Consider the following 22,145-nt stretch of genomic DNA (forward strand, 5'->3'; position numbering starts at 1 on the left):
CAATTTACCTGGGCCAGATCTGTTCTCACCCCACTGAAATTGGCCCTCTCCTATTTAATTATTTTTACTCTGGATTGCTCCTTGTCCCTTTTTATAGTCACCTAAACCTTATAATACTATCATCACTGTCTTCTAAATGTTCCTCGACTGACACTTGATCCACCTCATTCCCCAGAACCAGTTCCAGCAGTTTCTCCTTCCTCATTGGACCAGAAACACACTGACTAGAAAATTCTCCTGAATACACTTCACAAACACTTTGCCCTTTACACGATTACTAGCTCAGGTTGTAGCTAATTAAAGTGCCTCATAACAGTGTGATGTGAGAGTATCTTTAAGAAATGGGTGTTTATAAATGGGTGTGTATATAAATATCTGCAGTGAGTGTACCTTTCAGAAATGGGTGTGTATTACTGCAGTGATGTCAGAGAGTGGGTGGAGCTGGGCTGTCTGTCAGCTTTTTACTTTTGTTTTAGGCTGTTTGCTGCAGGATGTGTTTTAGTTTCGTTTTCAGAGCTGGATAGCTGCAGTCACAGCCAGAAGGTGTATGAGTCTCTCTCTCTGTAATCTAAAGAATGTAAATCGATCCTTTGGTGATTTAAAACGAATAACTGCTCTCAGTAGTGACTTTAACCTGATGTGCTTCTGTTAAAATTTCTTTTTTAAGTCTTATGGATGTTAAAGGGACAGCTTAAGGATTACTTAGTGTTGTATTCTTTGTGGGTTGTATTTGAATTAATGGTTGCTAAGATGTTCACTATGTTTTAAAAAGGTTAACTTGAGTTCATAGAATAAACATTGTTTTGCTTTAAAAAATACTTTTCCATTTCTGCTCTACCACACCTGTAGAGTGGGCCATGTGCTCCCCATACCACAATCTATTAAAAGTTGTGGGTCAGGTGAACTCCATGATACACTTTGAGGTTCTCTAAACCCTGGTCCATAACAAATTGAGGGCTCGAGTGGGATAAAAGTCTATCTATTGGATTGGCTTAGTGAACTTAAAGACAGCGAGGGGTGAGCATATTGTGGTTGCTTTTCAGGTGTGGTATTCTCGTTTAAGTAGGGAGTGTGTTATGGACAATGGCTCTTTCAGAGGCTCAGAAGCTTTTGGGGGTGCAGACGGTCACACGCAGTACCTTTCGGACAGAGACTAAAAGCAGACTGTTAGATTTGGCAAAAACATTGCAGTTAACATTACCTGACAAAATGCGAAAAGATGAGGTAGTTATGGCGGTGGCTAAGCATTTAAGGTTGCCTGAGATACAGTTTGAGTCATTCGAAATGGCAAAAATTCAGTTACAACTTAAACAAATGGAACATGAGAAAGAATTAAAGCAGCTTGAATACGAAAGAGGTAGAGAGGAAAAAGAAAGAGAAAGTGAGAGAGGAAAAAGAAAGAGAAAGGGAGATACATACATAGAACAGATGTTCTACAGATCAGGGAAAAGGATAAAGAGAGAGAGTTTGAACTTCAGAAAATGGCCATGAAACATGACAGTCAGTTAAAATTGGCAGGCGTAAAGGGAAACGTACAGTTGGATGAAAGTGATGAGGATAGTGAGTAAGAGTGTCATAGTCGAAGGCTTGGTGGGGATCTATTTAAATATATCCAAGCATTGCCAAGGTTTGAAGAGAAGGAGGTAGAAGCCTTTTTCATTTCATTTGAGAAGGCAGCTAAACAAATGAAATGGCCACAGGACATGTGAGTATTACTGATTCAAACAAAGCTGGTAGGTAGGGCTAGTGAAGTGTTTGCATCACTATCTGAGTCGTATGAGGAGGTGAAAAAATCTATCTTAGGTGCATATGAACTAGTGCCTGAAGCCGACAGACAAAGGTTTAGAAATTTAAGGAAAGAACCTGGTCAAACATACATGGAGTTTGAAAGGATCAGAGTAATTTTGATAGGTGGATAAGGGCTTTGAAAATAGACCAAACGTATGAAGCTCTCAGAGAAATTATACTTTTGGAGGAGTTTAAAAATTCAATTCCTGATGTAGTGAGAACTCATGTGGAAGAGCAGAGGGTTAAAACTGCGAGATTAGCAGCAGAAATGGCAGATGATTATGAATTAGTTCATAAATCAAAGCTTGGTTTCCGACATCAGTTTCAGCCTGTGAGGGATAGAAACTGGGGACATGACAAATACCCAAGTGGTAAAGGTAAAGGTGATCTGATGGGAGATAATAAGGAGAGTGTACCTGAGATTAAAAAAGAAATCCAGGAGGGTGGAAAAGAAATGAAAAGTTTCAAATGTTTTCACTGTAATAAACTAGGCCATTTAAAGTCACAGTGTTGGTGGTTGAAGAAAAACATTGGGAAGACTGATGCGGTATAACAGAATAAGACAGTGAGTGGGGTTTGTTTAAAGTGGGAAAGGAAAGCCCAAGTGAAGCGAAGGATGTGCAATAGATTGTACAGCCTGATCAAGAGGTGATTGATAAGAAGGTGCCAGATCTCTTTAAAGAATTTACTTGTGTGGGTAACGTTTACTCATGTGTATCAGGAGGAGCAGGTAAAAAAGTCACAATTTTAAGAGATACGGGAGCTAGTCAATCTTTAATGGTAAGAGATGGAGAGTTATGTAGTTTGGGAAGAATGTTGCCAGAAAAGGTGGTAATATGTGGAATTCAGGGTCAGAGGAGTAGTGTTCCATTGTATAAGATAAGGTTGGATAGTCCAGTGAAGAGTGGTGAAGTGGTAGTAGGAGTAATAGAGAAACTATCTTGTCCAGGAATACAGTTTATCTTGGGTAATGATATAGCTGGATAGCAGGTGGGAGTGATGCCTACTATGGTTGATAAGCCAGTGGAAAATCAGACAACTGAAGAGTTGAAGGATGAATATCCCGGGATTTTTCCGGATTGTGTAGTAACAAGGTCGCAAAGTCACAGGTTAAGACAAGTGGAGAAATCAAAGAGTGAAGATGAAGTTGAAGTGCAATTATCAGAAACGATTTTTGATCAGATGGTTGAAAAAGAACAAGAACAGGTGGAGGATGAGGCGGATACTTTTAGCTCAGGAAAATTGGCGGAGTTACAACAGAAAGATGGAGAAATAAAACAGATGTATCAGAAAGCATACACGGAAGAGGAATCTGAGTGTATTCCAGAGTGTTATTATCGTAAAAGTAATGTCTTGATGAGAAAATGGAGACCTTTACATATGCAGGCGGATGAAAAGTGGGCAGAAGTTCATCCAAGTAGCATTGCCGGTAGGGTATAGAAAGGAGATGTTGCGAGTTGCACATGAGGTATCAGTGGGAGGTCATTTGGGAATAAGGAAAACTCAAGCTAAAATCCAGAAACATTTTTATTGGCCTGGACGACATAAAGATGTAGTTTTTTGTCAATCATGTCACACATGTCAAGTGATAGGGAAACCTCAAGCAGTGATAAAACCAGCGCCCTTAATACCCATTCCAGCATTTGAGGAACCTTTTACAAGGGTCCTAATTGATTCCGTAGGACCGCTTCCTGAAACAAAAAGTGGGAATCAATATCTTTTGATTATAATGGATGAGTCTACTAGGTTTCCAGAGGCCATTACAGTACGTTACATTACAGCTAAAACGATTGTGGAGGAATTACTTAAATTCTTTACTAGGTATGGACTACCCACAGAAATACAATCGGATGCGGGACGCAGCTAGGGAGATCGGGGGAGTTAAGGACAGGGGAGGGAGTGTGGTGCGAAGTGGGGTTGGCATCAATGGGGTCTTCAGGGACTTTTATGAGGAATTGTATCGGTCCGAGCCCCCACTGAAGGGAGGGAGTGATGGGCCGCTTTCTGGACCAATTGAGGTTTCCGAAGGTGGAGGAGGGACTGGTGGCGGGATTGGGGGCCCCGATTGTTCTGGAGGAGCTGACCAAAGGGATAGGGAGCATGCAGGCGGGGAAGGAACCAGGGCCGGACGGTTTCCCGGTCGAATTCTATAAAAAATATATGGACCTGTTGGGCCCGTTGCTAGTTAGGACCTTCAATGAGGTAAGGGAGCGGGGGGCTTTGCCCCCGACGATGTCCCGGGCACTGATCTCCTTGATCCTGAAGCGGGACAAGGATCCCCTGCAGTGTGGGTCTTACAGGCTGATTTTGTTGCTAAACGTAGATGCCAAGGTGCTGGCGAAGGTCTTAGCCACGAGGATTGAGGATTGTGTGCCGCAGGTCATTCACGAAGACTAGGGTTCGTGAAGGGGAGGCAGCTGAACGCGAATGTGCGGAGGCTTCTGAACGTTATCATGATGCCGGCGAGGGAGGGGGAGGCGGAGATAGTGGTGGCGATGGACGCTGAGAAAGCCTTTGATAGGGTAGAGTGGGGGTACCTGTGGGAGGTGCTGAAGAGATTCGGGTTTGGGGAGGGGTTTATCAGGTTTGTTAGGCTGTTGTATGAGGTCCCGATGGCAAGTGTGGCCACGAACAGGAGGAGGTCTGAGTACTTTTGGTTGCACCGAGGGACGAAGCAGAGGTGTCTCCTGTCCCCCCTGCTCTTCGCACTGGTGATTGAACCCCTGGCTATGGCACTGAGGGAGTCGAGGAACTGGAGGGGGTTGGTGTGGGGTGGGGAGGAGCATAGGGTGTCGCTCTATGCGGACGACTTGCTGTTATATGTGGCGGACCCGGTGGGGGAATGGCGGAGGTAATGATCCTCAGAAAATTCAGGGATTTCTCGGGGTACAAGCTCAACATGGGGGAGAGCGAGCTGTTCGTGGTTCACCCAGGGGACCAGGAGAGGGGGATTGGCGAGCTCCCACTAAAAAGGGCGGAAAGGAGCTTCAGGTATTTGGGATCCAGGTGGCCAGGAGCTGGGGGGCCCTGCATAGGCTTAATTTAACAAGGCTGGTGGAGCAAATGGAGGAGGAGTTCAAGAGGTAGGACGCATTGCCGCTGTCCTTGGCGGGTAGGGTGCAGTCAGTCAAAATGACGGTGCTTCCAAGGTTTTTGTTCCTGTTCCAGTGCCTCCCTGTGTTTATCCCAAAGGCCTTTTTTAGGCGGGTCAACAGGAGTATAATGGGGTTTGTGTGGGCGTGAGGGACTCCAAGGGTGAGAAGGGTGTTCCTGGAGTGGAGTAGAGATAGGGGGGGGGCTGGCGCTGCCCAACATCTGTGGGTACTACTGGGCCGCCAATGCGACAATGGTGCGCAAATGGGTGATGGAGGGGGAAGGGGCTGCATGGAAGAGGCTGGCGACGGCGTCTTGTGTGGGTATGAGTCTGGGGGCGCTGGCAACGGCGCCGCTGCCGTTCCCTCCAAGGAGGTATACCACGGGCCCGGTGGTGGCGGCTGCCCTCAAAATCTGGGGGCAGTGGAGGCGGCACAGGGGGGAAGTTGGGGCCTCGGTGTGGACCCCAATACGGGGGAACCACTGGTTCGTTCCAGGGAGAACAGATGGAGGGTTTTCGGGGTGGCACAGGGCAGGGCTACGAAGGTTGGGAGACCTGTTTGTGGACGGGAAGTTTGCGAGCCTGGGTGAGCTGGAGGAAAAGTATGGGCTCCCCCCCGGGGAACACCTTCAGGTACTTACAGGTAAGGGCGTTTGCCAGGCGGCAGGTGGTGGAATTCCCGCGGCTGCACAGTACAAAGAACAAAGAAATGTACAGCACAGGAACAGGCCCTTCGGCCCTCCAAGCCTGTGCCGACCATGCTGCCCGACTAAACTACAATCTTCTACACTTCCTGGGTCTGTATCCCTCTATTCCCATCCTATTCATGTATTTGTCAAGATGCCCCTTAAATGTCACTATCGTCCCTGCTTCTACCACCTCCTCCGGTAGCGAGTTCCAGGCACCCACTACCCTCTGCGTAAAAAACTTGCCTCGTACATCTACTCTAAACCTTGCCCCTCTCATCTTAAACCTATGCCCCCTAGTAATTGACCCCTCTACCCTGGGGAAAAGCCTCTGACTGTCCACTCTGTCTATGCCCCTCATAATTTTGTAGACCTCTATCAGGTCTCCCCTCAACCTCCTTCGTTCCAGTGAGAACAAACCGAGTTTATTCAACCGCTCCTCATAGTTAATGCCCTCCATACCAGGCAACATTCTGGTAAATCTCTTCTGCACCCTCTCTAAAGCCTCCACATCCTTCTGGTAGTGTGGCGACCAGAATTGAACACTATACTCCAAGTGTGGCCTAACTAAGGTTCTATACAGCTGCAACATGACTTGCCAATTCTTATACTCAATGCCCCGGCCAATGAAGGCAAGCATGCCGTATGCCTTCTTGACTACCTTCTCCACCTGTGTTGCCCCTTTCAATGACCTGTGGACCTGTACTCCTAGATCTCTTTGACTTTCAATACTCTTGAGGGTTCTACCATTCACTGTATATTCCCTATCTGCATTAGACCTTCCAAAATGCATTACCTCACATTTGTCCGGATTAAACTCCATCTGCCACTCTCCGCCCAAGTGTCCAAAGTACAGGACAGGATGCTCTCGCGGGGTGGTGGGTGGGAGTGGGGAAGATCTCGGATACTTACCAGGTGATGCAGGAGGAGCAGGAGGCCTCGGTGGTGGAGGTGAAAGGTAAGTGGGAGGAGGAGTTGGGAGAGGAGATCGAGGAAGGGACGTGGGCAGATGCCCTAGGGAGGGTGAACTCTTCCTCATCGTGCGCGAGGCTCAGCCTCATACAGTTTAAGGTGCTGCACAGGGCATATATGACTGGGACAAGGATGAGCCGGTTCTTTGGGGGCGAGGACAGGTGTGTTAGGTGCTTGGGGAGCCCAGCGAATCCCACGCATATGTTCTGGGCATGCCCAGCGCTGGAGGAATTTTGGAGGGGTGTCGCGAGGACGGTGTCGAGGGTGGTAGGTTCCAGGATCAAGCCGGGCTGGGGGCTCGCAATATTTGGGGTGGCAGAGGAGCCGGGAGTGCAGGAAACGAAAGAGGCCGGTATTCTGGCCTTTGCGTCCCTGGTAGCCCGGCGGAGGAATCTTCTTCAGTGGAAGGATGCGAGGCCCCCAAGCATGGAATCCTGGATCAACGATATGGTGGGGTTTATTAAGTTGGAGAGGGTGAAATTCGCCTTGAGAGGGTCGGTACAACCGTTCTTAGACTTCCTGGCAGAACGGTAGACATTGGTCGATGGCAGCAGCAACTCGGGGGGGGGGGTTACTTTATTTTTGTTTTTGTTATTTACACTGGGGGGTCTGAGGGGATGTATATATTTGTTGTGTAAAGTCGGGGTGTTAATGTTAATTTATTATTTATGTACAGGGGGGAGGGGAGTATGGAGGGTTGCTTTTTTTGGACTGTGTTTTGTACTTAACCCTGTTGGTTCCTTTTACATTTTGTTACTGATATTTTATGAAAACCTTAATAAAAATTGTTTTTAAAAAAAAGAAATACAATCGGATCAAGGATCAAATTTTACCTCGAGGTTATTCATGTCATGTCACACATGTCAAGTGATAGGGAAACCTCAAGCAATGATAAAACCAGCGCCCTTAATACCCATTCCAGCATTTGAGGAACCTTTTACAAGGGTCCTAATCGATTGTGTGGGACCGCTTCCTAAAACAAAAAGTGGGAATCAATATCTTTTGACTGTAATGGATGTGTCTACTAGGTTTCCAGAGGCCATTCCAGTACGTAATATTACAGCTAAAAGGATTGTGGAGGAGTTACTTAAATTCTTTACTAGATATGGACTACCCACAGAAATTCAATCGGATCAAGGAACGAATTTAACTTCAAAGTTATTCAAAGAAGTTATGGATAGCTTCGGAATCAAACAATTTAAATCAACTGCGTACCATCCAGAATCGCAGGGAGCGTTAGAAAGGTGGCATCAGACATTAAAGACAATGTTGAGGGCTTATTGTCAAGATTATCCAGAAGATTGGGATAAAGGAATTCCATTCGTACTGTTTTCAATTAGGGATGTACTTAATGAGTCAACCAAATTCAGTCCTTTTGAACTAATTTTTGGTCATGAGGTAAGAGGACCACTGAAATTGATTAAGGAAAAATTGGTGAGTGAGAAATCGGAAATTACATTATTGGATTACGTGTCAAATTTTAGGGAACGATTAAATAGAGCAGGTGAATTGGCTAGACAACATTTAAAAGTTGCACAAAATGTGATGAAACGGGTAGCGGACAAGAAATCCAAAGTTCGTAGTTTTGCAATTGGAGATAAAGTTTTAGTGTTGTTACCAATGGTAGGTGAATCTTTAAAAGCTAGGTTTTGTGGACCTTATCAGATTGAAAGGAAATTAAGTGAGGTGAATTATGTGGTAAAAACACCAGATAGAAGGAAGACTCACCGAGTGTGTCATGTGAATATACTTATAAGGTACTTTGAAAGGGAAGGAGAGAAAAAGGAGGAGGGTTTAACGATTCTAACTCAAAGTGACGAACCAAATCCAGATGACTGTGAATTTGACATACCTCAAATTAAATTGGAAAACGAGGATGTTCCTAAAAATTGGGATAAATTGTTGAGTTACCTTCCAGAGAAAAAATGAACTGACTTGAAAGAGTTATTGATATCACATGGGCAAGTTTGTGGAGATAAATTGGGAAGTACTAAAATGGCTATACATGATGTTGATGTGGGAAATGCTGTTCCAATCAAGCAACATCCATATAGTCTTAACCCTTTAAAATTGGCACAGGTTAACAAAGAGATTGAGAGTATGCTTAAAAATGGCATAAATTGAAGTGGGTCGCAGCCAATGGAGCTCACCCATAGTGATGGTACCAAAACCGGACAGTACCCAACGGTTGTGTGTGGACTGTAGAAAGATTAATGCAGTTACAAGAACGCTTATCCTATCCCACGTTTGGAGGATTGCATTGAGAAAGTGGGACAATCAGCTGTTATTTCCAAACTGGATTTACTTAAAGGTTACTGGCAGGTACCTTTATCCGAAAGGGCGAAGGAGATTTCAGCTTTTGTGACTCCAGATGGTATATACCAATTCAAAGTTATGCCATTTGGCATGAAAAATGCCCCAGCCACATTTCAATGGTTAACTAACAAAGTTGTTTCAGGATTACCCAATTGTGCGGTATACATCGACGATCTGGTAATTTTCAGCCAGACATGGAAAGAACATTTAAAACATCTGATGGAGTTATTCGATCAGGCGGGTTTGGTGATAAACCTAGCCATAAATGAATTTGGAAAAGCCCAAGTCACTTTCCTTGGCCAAACAATCGGACAGGGTCGAATGGTCACACAGGATGTGAAACCAACAGTTACTGAGGAGTTTTCAATACCCTCAAGACGAAGTGAAATAATGCAATTTCTTGGTATGAGTGGATTTTACCGGATATTTGTACTGAATTTCAGCAGTGTGGTCGCTCCACTGACGGACTTGCTCAAGAAACGTCAAAAATTTCAGTGGACAGCGGACTTTTAACAGGCAATAACCAAGGCTCCTCTTTGGAGAATTACAAGGAACTCTGTGATCAGATTGAACTAAAGTATCTGACTTTAAAGAGAAATTCCAAGGCGTAGAGAAATGGACGGATCGTGCAAGGACCTTCTTGTTCAAAAAGATCGTCAATCGAGAAGGATTTCAGTTGGAGGAAGAAGAACGATAAAAAATTGACTATTATTATACCTGTTTGCGTGTGTTGTTTTTTGAAACAAAAAAGTATATTTACTGTGTGCATTTCTTAAAGGATAGTGAAAAGGTGAAAAATGAAACCATCTTGAAGTTGATGGTTTATTTTATTTTGGGGGGGGGGGAGGTGTCATGTCAGAGTAACTTTAAGAAATGGGTGTTTATAAATGGGTGTGTATATAAATATGTGTAGTGAGAGTACCTTAAAGAAATGGGTGTGTATTACTGAAGTGATGTCAGAGAGTGGGTGGAGCTGGGCTGTCTGTCAACTTTTTACTTTTGTTTTAGGCTGTTTGCTGCAGGGTGCGTTTTAGTTTCGTTTTCAGAGCTGGATAGCTGCAGTCACAGCCAGAAGGGGTATGAGTCTTTCACAGTGTAATGTAAAGAATGTAAATGGATCCTTTGGTGATTTAAAACTAATAACTGCTCTCAGTAGTGACTTTAACCTGATGTGCTTCTGTTAACATTTCTTTTTCAAGTCTTATGGATGTTAAAGGGACAGCTTAAGGATTACTTAGTGTTGTATTATTTGGGGGTTGTATTTGAATTAATGGTTGCTAATATGTTCACTGTATGTTTTAAAAAAGTTAACATGAATTCATAGAATAAACATTGTTTTGCTTTAAAAAATACTTTTCCATTTCTGCTGTACCATACCTGTAGAGTTGGCCGTGTGCTCCCCATACCACAATCTATTAAATGTTGTGGGTCAGGTGAACTCCATGATACACTTTGGGGTTCTCTAAACCCTGGCCCATAATAATAGCTACTCTACAGTTTTTGCAGCTTTCTGTAATTTCCTTGCAAATGTTTCTTCTATATCTTTACCACTAAACAGTGGACTTTAGAATGCACCCGACATTGTAATGGTATCTCTATTGCTTCTTAGCTCTAATCAAATGGATTATATCCTTTAACCTTTTAGGACATCCTCTCTCTAGCACCGAAATGTTCTACTTACTCATTACTGCTACCCACCTCCTTTCTTTCCTTCCTTATCGTTCCTGAACACCTTATATCCAGGAATATTTTGTACCTCATCCTATCCTTTTCTGAGGCTGTCTCCATTATCACGTCAATGTCATATTTCCATTTGGCTATCTGCGCCTACAGCTCACTCCACACATTCACATAACGGCACAGTAAACTTAATTTAGACCTTATTTCATTCTCTCTTACCCTGACCCCACCTAATATCATACTAGTTCCCATTCTAGTGCCATCTTCCTCTCCCAATTCTCTGTGTACCTTGTTTTTTCCCTGCTAATATTTCCTTGTTCCCATACCTTTGCCAAGTTTATTTAAACCCTCGCAATAGCACTGGCAAATACCCCACAAGGATATTGGTGCTGTTTAATTTTCTGTCTATGTTGATCTTAACTACAATTGGCCTCGGGAATTGAAGAAAAATCACCCAGGATCACAACTCCAGAGAGTTTTTAAGTATATAAATGTAGAGTACCCAAACTCTTTTTTTTCAATTAAGGGGCAATTTAGTGCGGCCAATCCACCTATTCTGCACATCTTTGGGTTGTGGGGGTGAGACCCACGCAAACACTGGGAAAAGCTGCAAACTCCACACGGACAGTGACCCGGGGCCGGGATCGGGACAGGAGTGCTAACCACTGCGTCACAGTGCCGCCCTCAACTCCAGGGTTATCCAACAAACACGAAACTGTAGTTGTGACAAATGCCACTACTATCTTTGTTCATACATAGAATAAGGCCACTAGTGTAGGAAGCATAGAGATCAGTATCTTGAGCAGGGAACAATGTTAACAAGAGAAAATTTTATAATTTTCTGCATATTTAGAAAATCTATACTGCAGTTCAGTACTGAGAATAAACAAAATAAGCATATGTAAATATACAGACAATTATTATTAAGTCAGGGTGTAAAATGGGGCAATAAAACAGTTATTTTACACCCTTCCTACTGGAGGAAAAAAGACAAAACCAACCAAGAAACACAGAACTGAAGTGTATGGCCTGGACTTGAACTGCTTTTTAATCCTCCTGTTCTTGGTCTATATGTGCTGTGTCCATGTTCTCATAGGTTTGGCTTCTGGAGAAGCTGGGCTGGACTATATTTGTACAATCCTTAGCACTGCAACCACTGTAAGTATGTAAGACAAAACAGGGAAACAAGTGTCATATCCACGATCACATGTTTATCATCTAGTGAAGACAACTCGGATTTTACAGATTTAAAGAAGAATGATAATAGTGAACATGGGGAAGGAGAAACAATGGAAGGTCACCCCAATATTAACTAAGTCTGCAATCAGCCAAAGTCCACATATTCTGCAAATGGAACATGTAGTTTTTGTACAGTATGTATTAGAATAAACATTTCCCCCAGATTCAGTTTAGCACAGTCTCTATATGAAACAATCATAGAATCCCAATACCGCAGAAGGAGGTCATATAGCCCATCGAGTCGGCACCAACCCTCTGAAAGAGGGCTCATTCCCCCCACCCTAATCCCGTAACCCCACCTAACCTGCACATCTTTGGACAGTAAGGGGCAATTTTAGCATGGCAATCCACCTAACCTGAACATCTTTGGACTGTGGGAGGAAACCAGAGCATCCGGAGTAAACCCGCGCAAACACGGGGAGAACCTACAAACTCCACACAGACAGTCACCCAAGGCCGGAATTGAACCCGGGTCACTGGTGCTGTGAGGAAGCAGTGCTAAGCAATGGCCTATAAAAACATATTTGTTTCCACTTTGCTGCAGTAACTATTTGGATTTGGCCATGTTGTAATTTGGCTTAATCAGTTTCCACCTGTAAACTGATCACTTTACCACATGCTGCAGACAGCTCCTTACTTATTTGGGGTTCAACAATGACAGCATTCATATTTTGAAATTGTTGGTTATTTTTCAAATATTTCACTACCAGTTTTGTTTCTTTTCTTCTTAACATACTAACTCCTACTGAGTTGCAATCCCACTGTTGTTAATTGCCTTCTGGTTGGCAGACTATTTAACCACAGAGGGCATCACAGTCCAACACAAATCTGTCCTCCAATATAGATATACATAGTTCAACGAGGGTTAATGGATAGCATTCAAGATAGGATGGCCTTCCTAGTCGGGATGCAGAAGTTGATTGTAGAGTTCCAACTGTTTTCAAGCTGTGATTAGTCACCAGGTCAATAATCAAACCTGTAACCTTCTGGTGTGTGACTTGCTGGCTTTGGGGTAGCTCACATAATCCTCATAAAGTCAAGGGATGTTGGTGTTGGGGGTGGTAAAATATTTCTCATTTCAGGCACCTAGTATGGCATCAAGTACTCCCAAGTCATTGAAACGGGAGTACAGGAGGAGACTATTCAGCCCATTGTACCTGTGCCAGTTCTTTGAAAGTTATTTACTTAGCACTAGACCCAATTCCTTTTCCCATATCCTCTCAATTTTATCTTTTAAAAATATTTATACACTTATTTTTAAAAGCTATTATGGATTCTGTTTCCACTGCTGTTCCAGTAGGGCATTTTCCAACAATTATTAGTATAAAATAATCTTGCCTAATGTTTGTTCTTTTCTTCAGCTAGATGTAGTCAGTGTAAAACTCTCATGCTTGCCTCAACAATGTGCCTTAATCCTAACAATCAGCAATCACCCATACAGCATCGATGTGCCTTTTTCCCATTTTCCACACCAGCCATTCTGTGGCCTCTAGGGTAAGATTTTCAAATAGTGCCAAATAAGGGAGTTTTCTGCTGCACATGGCTTACTGGGAATTGGATTGATACTGACCACACTCTTTACACAGGGACCACTTGCTTCTTTTAATAGCAAGTCAGTGAATGACACGAGCGCTCTTGTGATGCGTAAAGGTGAAACATGTTCTGTATTATAGTAGAATTGGTTATTATCTGTAGTGATCTCTATATGTGCATGTACACAAGGGGTTAATGTGTAATCAGTAGCACCACATGATCACTAGAGGGCCAGACCAACAGGGGTATAAAAGGCAAGCACATTGGGTCTCTTGCTCTCTCGGGGGTGCACTGTGACCAGGGCAATAGCAGAGTAGGTCAGATGGCTAGTGGAGTTACATATAGTTACTGTAGTTAGATCTTGTTAACCTTATCACTAGTATCAAAGTTAAAGTAAAGAACTTATGCAATTATTGTTATAGTTACTCAATAAACCTTTTGTTACTACTAGATGAGTTTGAGTCTTCATTGAGATTCAGAAGACCTCTTCATTAGCCAAGGATTGAGTAGCACATGTTACCTACCACACAGGTAACAAAACATTATCCATGAATTGCATTAGGTCAAAGCATTGCTTCAAAAATTGAGAGAAATAGACTGGAAATATACAGCAAATGATAACTGGGTCAGTTCTAGCGGGACAAAGAGAAATAAGCAACGATAGGGATTGACCATATTTGGGATCATGTACTACACTATATTTTGTTTTTTAAAATATAAATTTAATGTACTCAATTCATTGTTTTCCCCAATTAAGGTGCAGTTTAGCCTGGCCAATTCACCTCCCTGCACATCTTTGGGGTGAGACCCGTGCAGACATGGGGGGGAATGTGCAAATTCCACATGGACAGAGAGCTGAGGCCAGGATCGAACCCAGGTCCTCGGCGCCGTGAGGCATCAGTGCTAACCACTGCACCACCGGAAAATAACTATTTCTAACCATTGCTGTTAAGTTATGTGGACTATTTATTTTTGTTGTTTATAAATTTAGAGTACCCAATTCATTTTTTCCAATTAAGGGGCAATTTAGCATGTCCAATCCACCTACACTGCACATATTTTGTGTTGTGGGGGCAAAACTCAAGCAAACACTGATTGAATGTGCAAATTCCACACGGACAGTGACCGAGAGCCGGGATCGAACCTGGGACCTTGGCGCCGTGAGACTGCAGTGCTAACCACTGCACCACCATGCTGCCCTAATGGACTATTTATTTAACAAATTATTTTAAAATAGATGTGCACAAGATATATTATGTGGAACAAAACTGATGCTGGAAAAACTCAGCAGAACTGGCAGCATCTGTAAGGAGAGAGAAACAGAGTTAACGTTTTGAGTCCTTCCGGCTCAATGGTTCATCTTCTGTGATGGAACATAAATTAAAGGGTATAGTATTACTGTTTCATGTAGGATCCATTAGGATTTTTCAGAACAATAATTCATCAGACTACATTCTATGTTCTCTTCCCCAAAAGGAACTGGCAACATTCCAGTATCTTGCCCAAGTGATCATTCTTCATGTGCCAACTTAAAAAGTGAGAGCGAACAAGCTATTTGAGGATGGGTGGGTGGGAATTTGAAATCATTGCCAAACCTGACCATGTCCTTACCGTGCACATTCTGTTTCCTGTCTCTTGACAAGTTACTCTGAAGCCAATTTAAGTTTTCTGTACTATTGCCTCGAATTAAAATTAGTTAATGATGCCCAGACCAGGAAGTGAAACTGGAATCTTCTTGGTGTCTGTGGTTTTGGAATATAACAGGTAGGCAGCCCTTCAATAAAGTGGTTATATCAAACAACATTGGATGGAAATCATGTTAGAATTCTACTTATTTTGATTCAAAACTCTGGTTTGGCTCAGATATGCTTTTGGAAAATTGCTTCTAATCAAAAGGCTGAGGTGGAGGGTCAAGGCGATCGTGTAGGGCACCATCAAGGCTAAGGAGTTAGAGGCCACGTTAGCCGGGAGGTTAATGACGTTAGGCTTGTTTGTTTGCAGAAAGGAAGGAAAGGCTGAAAAAGAGGAATTCATCAATTTTGAAATCTCGTGAAACTAGGGGAGACTGCTTTTCAATGAATTGATGGGATTCAAATTATTGTTAAACGGTATCAAACCAAGTGACATGAGTCCAGGTGAGAAGTGTGCGCGCTGAAAAACATTCTGAACCAGAAACTTCACGATCGCGATATTTTTAAATATTTACCAAACCCACCCAGCGATCTCATTGGTTTATGAAGGAAAGTAAGTTATCAAATACTTCGCTGGAAAGATCTTTTAATTATTAATATTAAAGCACAAACCGTATATTTTGGAGTTTAACATCTGCCTAACATACGTACCGCACTAAAGTGGTAAGTAACGAGTACTACCAATCTGCTTGCTCAAGACAGTGTTGCAACAGTTTCGATTTGCGTGACTGTTGGAAACTTATGTTCATAATCAAACAAAAGGAACTTCTCCACACGAGTAAATAGATGGCAGGCTGCCAAAGGCGGGAAAAAAAGTGATCCAAATGGCTGTGCTCAAGACGGCCATTGCCAGGTAAAAGAAAACCTGTTGGGACAACAGGTAAACGGGAACTTCCTGTCGGTTAATTAGCTATCGAAAGAAGATAATAAAATTCAAACTGTATCCTGCATCATCGGAATTTTTTAAAAAAAGGGAATAAATTTAATATGAACGCCTCTTGTGACAAAGATTAGGAAAAGTGAAAGACTGCGAGACCGACTCTCTTCCAGCGTGGTGTGCCGTGTAAAAAGTTACTTTGTCCAAGTGTGCTCCGATCAATGGCGCGCTGTTGCAAAACTCCACATCGTGTTACAACCACATAAATTTGGCTAATTTATTTATTTTAGTCGAGAGGTGCCGCCATTGATCTTTTAAAACGGACACTGCGCTGTGGTTCAAGTTAGGATTCGCTAAGAATAAAAATGCTGCATTTGACCCCCCCAAAAAATTGTTATAGTTACGTGCGTTAGAGTAAATCAGCGAATTCATCCCCATCGGGGAGTGGGAAAGGTGAGAATTGCACCTGACTAAATGTGGGGTGGAGGTAATATACCGCCGAAATTCACTCCGAGCAGGGAGCAAGTAACCAGATCGCAACAACTCCACACATTAGTTTTAAACGAGTTGTAAAATCCGGGAAAACACTGCAACGATTATAATAGGACTGTAAATATAGTTTAAATCACCGGTAGTAGTGACTGTTTAATAGCCTGGTATTTATAAATTGGACATAAATTCCGGCATTCTGGTGTTTTTTATTAAAAATGTACATTTTTGATCCTCGCCATTATCAAAAAATGTTGTCAATGTTGACGATTTACTTATTGAAAGTTCTTTGGTATTCTTAACAAAAGTTAATTGTAAACGATTGTTTTTATGTATTTTGGGGTATGCATACGCAAAATTATAACGCATATATTTGCATACGGTTAACTCAAGTCATTACTATTTTGGCTATTCATTTGCAAACGCCCAACAAATTGACTCAGTTTGCCATAACGGTGGAAGTACCTCACGAAATGGATCTTATTAGTGGGTTGAGGGGGAAGAGAAAAACATTCCAACGCCAATCAAACTGTTTTTATAAAAAAAAAAGCCCCGACACGACAATCTTCTGGACAGTGGCAATTAGAGAAGATGACCTTTAAAAAGGCACCAATCAGATTAACCATCAAACGGGGATATTCTGAGGGATTTGCCAATGCGAATGAAAGGAAGGCGAGGCTTCATGTCGCTGCCAATTATGATGAAGATAGTGAGTAATTGACGGGTGAAGCACCAGTCAGAGGGGGCTTCTCGTCCACATGGGCGAAAGGGCCGAGCGTCATTGAAAGTGCAGGCGGAGCGGATACATTCAGCACACAGAGTGAAGCACATTCTCCAATTGCAAGTGCCCTATGAGGGCGATTGACAGCCTGGGGGCGGGGCCAGTGACAAGGAGGCGGGGCGGGTCCGGATGATTGAATGACAGCTGGCAACGTCAGCGAACCTATCCAATAGAAATGACGTTTTTCGGGTGAATGACAGCTGGAGCAGGGGCCGGGACCACCTACGACAGAAAGGGGGCGGGTTAGTAGTTAGCATGCAGCCAAACAGAGCAGCGGGGGCGTGACCGATATAATCAGCAGGGGCACCAATCACGAGTCAATAAAGTTGCATAGGTCCAATCGGCTGGAGGGGGAGGCGAGGCCGGCCGGTTGATTGATAGGCCCTTGGATCAATTGGAGGAGGAGGGGACGGGACCAGATGGCTGATGGACAGGTCCTTGGAGCAATTGGAGAGGGCGGGGGCGGGGCTTGATGTCCGCGAGCGGAGGTATTAAGAGAGTGAGCGCGGCACACGGCGCCTCATTCCTTCTCACAGCGTGTGAAAGTTAAGGGGAGCTGCAGAGCATATTATTTATAGCCACAAGCGATAAATCAGCCCCGTTCCGACTTTTTCGGTCCATTTTTAAAAATTCTATAATTTATTTATCCGTACCCATAACCTAGTCAGAATGGCTGATACCGTAGTGGACACCGCCAAAGAAGTCAAACCCAAGGTGAGCAGTTTATTTTAATAAAAATTAACTTTAAAAGACGTTTTGTTTTTTTTGGTACTGTTTAAACCTTCCTCGTGTTTCCTTTGTTATCTCCAATCTCCCTTTGTGTGAGTGATCGGTACGAGCCTGGCACCTGGAGTGAGGTAGTGTGGTACCCGGACTGGGCTTGATGGTGTTTTGGGGACGGGGACGGGGGGGTGGCGGACCCCCCCCCCCCCCCCCCCCCGCCCGGGTTTGTGCAGCTTTAAGTTTTATTTTAAAGTTGGAAAGTTGCTGCTGGTAGAATGTGGAGGCGGGCGGGAGGACGGAGCTGCGGGTGTTGCTGATGGATGCTGACTGGGGGATTTCCCCCGGTGGCGGGCTCCGGTTTGGGATCGGTGCTGTTCGGATCTCCGGTCCCGCGGAGCGGCTGATTTGAAGCTGACGGCGTGGCTGTGAAATTAAACCGACCGCCGGCTTCCCCTTCACTCGCCCGTCTCAACGTCGCTGACCCAGCCGCCCGGGACTCGCTCCCTCCCCGGCCGGGGACCCCCTTCCCCCCGGTCAGATCCGCACCTTAAACCCCGGCTCCGCATCTCCATCCCCGGGACCCCTCCGCTCGGAGCCCGGCTTCCTCCCCTCAGAAAACGAGGGGGGGGGGGGGGGAGGAGACACTCACCCGGCGCCGCCTCTTTGCTCGGATTTAAAAGTCAAACAACCGCCGGCTTCACCGGCGCGCGCGCGCGCCCCCGCTTCCCGCTCTTTGCCGCCGCCGGATTTTTCCGCTTGGTCGCGCGCGACTGGAGAGGGCGGAGCCTGTGGGTCCCGCGCGGCTGCCGGAGAGGTGAGGTGGCACTGCGCACGCGCGCCTCCGCCAGGGACTGGAGGGGCGGGGGAAGGAGAAGGAGGAGCTGCGCCGCCGCACCACAGCAGCCCCTCCCCCGGGCCCTATTGGCGGAGCGCAGTCCCCTTGTCACGGGCACCCAATGGGATGAGGGCAGTGAATGAAGGCGGGGAAATGCGCCACTTTATTTATTTGTGTCAGATTCCGATGTCGGGGAGATTCTGATGTGGGACACTCGGGGAGATGTTGGCCAGCTCGACGTTAGCGCAGACCCATTTTTTAACTTTGGCTTTTTTCTGTGGGGTTGCAGGACCTGAAAGAAAAAGAAAAGAACGTGGAGGAAACTGAGAAGAAAGAGAATGGCAGCGGAGATGCACCAGCAAATGGAACAGTGAGTATTCACATTGTTTGTGGACGATTTTCAAATAGCCTCGCTGGTAGAATCTTTGCCGAGGGATCAATGCTCCTTTCAAACGTGTATTTGTTTAGATTTAAAAAGAGAACGTATCTATCTACCCGGGGTTAACAACTTGGTTTGTAACTCAAGAGCCAATCTCTCGTCTTTCTCTCTCTTTTCCCCCCCCCCCAGGTATTTTGAATGGATGGTCAGGTGTTCTCCCAACTACCGGGAAGTGAGACCAAATCTAAATACAGCTGTGCCATGTCTTATGTAAATATTGGCATAATTTGAGGGGGGGTTCAGTTGGCATTAATATCTTGAAATGGGGAGGGAAATGTATGCAGCACACCTGTAGAGCAGTCTTCCATCAAGCATGCACCTGAAAGTTCAGGTTTACTGTTTTTTTTTTTCCCACCGTAATGATTTTCTTCTGTTTCAGGAGGAGGAGAATGGGGCTGAACACACGGATGAAAATGCAGAGGAAGTAGATGAGGAGGAGGAGGAAGATGGTAAGTAGGAGGAATGTTCTCAAAACTCCAGTAAGACTGGTAATACTTACCAATGTAAAAGTCATCAGTCATCATTCTATCAGACTAATTGCAATGGAAAAATGTTTCTAAATAAGACTGATCAAACTATCTTGGCTCAGTAAGAAATTCCTTACTAATTGCAGTCAATGTAGTGGAAATACCCTGATTGCGATGAATCTTATCCTGATGCATAGAAAGGTCACATTTTGTTTGAGCTTTCTGTGAAGGTTTTGGTAAATAGCAACTTTTATCTTCAGCTGAGGGTGAAGAGGAGGATGGTGAAGAGGACGAGGGTGCCGAGGAGGAAGAAGAAACAGGTGGACATGCAGTGAAGCGTCCAGCTGTGGAGCAGGTATGTAGTGGCCATAGTCATTCACCTGTTTCAAAATGTCTTTGAGTTGGCACACTGAATCATGGTCTGTGATCTCCCAATCAGCAGGCAGTGCTAGCAAGAGATGGTTCAAATATCTCCAGAGGTAGACTTAAAGCCTTGTACATAGGCATTTGAGGCTGAGATTAGGTCCAAAATATTCCCATTCAATTGTATTTTAAGAACGAACAGCAATATTAATTAGGGCGAATGAGGTTGCAAATTATACAGGCTGATAACGGCACAGTGGTTAGCACTGCTGCCTCAGCATCAGGGACCTGGGTGCAGTTCCGGTCTTGGGTCACTGTCTGTGGAGTTTGCACGTTCTGTGTCTGGGTTTCCTCTGCTCTGGTTTCCTCCCACAGTCTAAAGGTGTGCAGGTCAGGTGGATTGGCCATGCTAAATTGCCCTTTAGTGCCCAAGGTTAAAAGTGACTGGGGGGGGGGGGGGGGCGCGAGAGACATGGATAGTACCCTTTCGAAGGGTTGCTGCCTTTTCGATGAGTCAAAATAGCCTCCTGCACTGGTATTCTATGGAGTCCTGAAGTTGAGACTCTGATGAGAAACTGAAATGCTGACATACCACTATCTGCCACTTGGGGAGCCTTTCTGCATGTTACCATCCTACTGGAGCTTGCTTCAGCCCCAGGGCAGGAAACCTGCACTTCTGTTTTCTCAGACTTTTTATTTTCTGCCTCCTAATTTTGCTTTTCTCTTTCAGGGTCAAGTTGAAAAGAAGAGGCAAAAATCAGAAAATGGCGAGTCAACAGAACCCAAAGCAGAAGCTTAAACATTCCTTTGTTTGAATTTTTATATCTTGATGGTGTGGTCAGGTTCACATTGTAGAGATTGTGCTTTTTTTAAATGTACATTTGCAGAGTGTGGGTTTTATATTGTACTGTACAACTAGTTCCTGTAACACCTGTCCAAGGCATTGCTCTGGGGAATATTTGTTTTTTATGAAGTTATTTATTATATGGTCTTTGTACAACCACATTTGTAATGGGTTTGAATGCTGTAATAAATGTTTTCTGGTCTGTTTTGAAATGGGTTTAGAACTTGGATTTGTACATTTTAGAAGCACATGTTTTACAGTTGACTGACCATGTTCTTATTTCAAGAAAAAATAAATAACTGCCCTTTTTTCTTTTTGTAAATTGTGTTTAGGGTAGAGCTTATGCAATGAAGGCCAAAGATGTAGGTCTTGTTAACTGGGGGTGGGAGGGTGGGGGAAGATAAACCTGGTCTTCTATTCTGTACAAAAATACAAAAATGTAACAAAAAAAATTAACATTCTTCAAGCTCCACAATTTGTCACTTTGATATTGTTTGTGGTGCAAAAACAATTCCAGCAAAAATTGACAGGTTCAATTTGTAAATTTCTTTTTGAACTCATTGTAACCGATGCTTAAAAACCCTGTATGTGGTTTAAAAAAAGTAATTTGATTTAGTATCATTTTTCCATATTGAACAAGGTTAAATTTGTATACCTCATTAGTTCATGCTTGACCACTACTTTGTATATTCTGGTTAAGTACTATAAATAAATCTTTGGGTTTTTTAAACAAATGTTTGAATAATTTGTATGGAGTGCAAGAGTATCTTATTGAGTTATTGCGCTGCACTGTTTTCTACTTCCCCATGATATCATTGTGAGGTGCTTCATTTAATTTTAGTGGTGTCTGCACTACAGGCTCTGCATTCAAAAATGTATTCACGCAGGAACCATTTAACACTCGAGCAATATAATTGGGTAGATGAGTACACTGAGAAAGGAGCCAGATGGTTGGAGAAAGTGAAGCAGTTTAGAAAGGAAATTAAAGAGGTCAGTGAGTGAAGAGGTTCAAAAAGGATAAAAGCAAATTACTCTGGATGCTGGAATCTCAGCAGGTCTGGCAGCATTTAGGGAGAAAAAAGAGCTAACGTTTCAAGTCCGATGACTGCCAAAAAGGAAATTAAAGAGGTTTCAAAAGGAAATGAGGTTTGGCTAAAACCATCGCTTTGAAGGGTGTGCAGAAGGGCCAGAGTTTGTACAGTTCAGGGTGGAGGTTTAGCATTTGGATGTTTGAACTGGCAATCAATGGAGGTTGGAGTTAATGGGTGAGTAAGTCTTAGTGTAGGGGCTGGTTTAGTACAGTGGGTTAAACAGCTGACTTGTAATGC

The 22,145-nt window shown here is 43.8% G+C and overlaps 1 protein-coding gene across 2 annotated transcripts in view; it reads right to left on the minus strand.

Moving 5' to 3' along the window:
- LOC140392656 (putative oxidoreductase YteT) overlaps positions 1–16,336 on the minus strand; it is a 378,465-nt gene extending 362,129 nt beyond the window's left edge. Inside the window, exons 1-3 of one of the 2 annotated variants that reach the window (XM_072478137.1) lie at positions 16,281–16,336; positions 15,651–15,864; positions 11,538–11,692 (exon numbers count right to left, since the gene is read on the minus strand). The gene's annotated coding sequence lies outside the window, so the exon portion shown is untranslated. Of the gene's footprint in view, positions 1–11,537; positions 11,693–15,650; positions 16,226–16,280 lie in introns of those variants that run through there. The other variant, XM_072478135.1, reaches the window with a different exon arrangement.
- Between the last annotated feature and the right edge of the window lie 5,809 nt (positions 16,337–22,145).

The sequence above is a fragment of the Scyliorhinus torazame genome, chromosome 16 (assembly GCF_047496885.1).
Source record: "Scyliorhinus torazame isolate Kashiwa2021f chromosome 16, sScyTor2.1, whole genome shotgun sequence".
Lineage (NCBI taxonomy): Eukaryota > Metazoa > Chordata > Chondrichthyes > Carcharhiniformes > Scyliorhinidae > Scyliorhinus > Scyliorhinus torazame.